Source organism: Austrofundulus limnaeus, unplaced genomic scaffold (assembly GCF_001266775.1).
Source record: "Austrofundulus limnaeus strain Quisiro unplaced genomic scaffold, Austrofundulus_limnaeus-1.0 Scaffold1474, whole genome shotgun sequence".
Taxonomy (NCBI): Eukaryota; Metazoa; Chordata; class Actinopteri; order Cyprinodontiformes; family Rivulidae; genus Austrofundulus; species Austrofundulus limnaeus.
The window spans coordinates 54,106-55,485 of NW_013953876.1; positions in this window are offsets into that span (position 1 = coordinate 54,106).

Genomic DNA, 1,380 nt, shown 5'->3' on the forward strand with positions numbered 1-1,380 from the left:
CGTTTTGTAAGTTTTTATCATCTACACAAACATGTCAGATGTTTTATTTAAAACCATATTAAAAGAAATATTACAAATAATTGATCAGAAGAACCAGATTTTGTTCTTAGCAGGTAATTAGCTCAAATTTAAACAGTCAATTACGAAAACAGGTTAACAGACTTATTTCTAATCAAATCAGATAAACCAGCTTTAGATCACTTTAAAAGTTAATTGGAATTGATCTTGGAGAATCTGATAGCTCAGCTCGGCGGGATTGTCCACACTATTTGTCTGATTGGACCCGCCACATTGGATGTTCCAGCGGACATTAAGGCAGATGGAAAATTATTGTCTGCCTGACCGAAAACATTTTCTTCTGTTCCCAAACAACTGAATACAGATTGCACCCCCCCCCCCCACCCAACTTGGCCTTGAAGAGCTGTGGATCTAATTTCTCCTGGTGTTTACGTCAACTTGTGGCTTGGCCCCCACCTTCCCCCTCTCACTCCCACCTGTAATCTGGTCTCTGAAGGACAATCTGAAGTTGCACAGAATGAACAATCAACATAATTATTCTGAACTATGGGGATTTATCTTTTTGGGGACTCGATTCTTCAGACTCATTCTTCAGATATTCACACAAGTGCATACAACATTCATGCTTCAGATATACAGCCTCTAAACTCACTAATTATCTGGCTAATTACATGTGCTCTTGCTTGTAGAGGTTTTTGTTCTATAAACACCATAGTGTGTCATATTTCATTGATATAAGATAATGTTTTGTTTTGTTTATTCCCTGATCTAGCCTGGTAAAAATCAGACCCTTGTCCTTCACTTTGCTTTATACGAGGGTCTAGACTGTCCGCTATAGAGAAGCGATTCTTGTTGGAGGCGTGGCCTCTGCTGAAGTTTAAAATGATTGGATCAGCTGGCTGTGACATATGTCACTGTGAAGGAGGCTAAGCTAAGAAGCTAACCGGAAATCGTGTTCTGTAAACAACCCTACTGAGAGGAGAGAAGTACCGAGCTGAACGAGACGACTGTAAATGAGAGCTGCTGCTTTGTCAGACACATTTAATTTAATTTGAAGCCTTATCAACACAGACTGGCTTCATTCACTTCCTCCACTGCTGTATGCTAAAATAACTAGCAGACACTGCGCAGAAAATCAACGTTCTGTTCTCTGATTTTCCCAGATGAAAATTCTCTCGAAGAAATCCTTGTCTTGGGGAGAAATCCCAGACGGAGCAGTGAAGGAAACTAGAATTGAGCGGAACTGTGTAGGAAGGTAAGGACCAGGCTATCTCTCATCTAACCTTCTGTGTTTTTAGTTTTTCTTTTTTCTGCTGGTTGCCACATGACCTGATCAACTGTTCCCCCATGTTTTTGTCATGT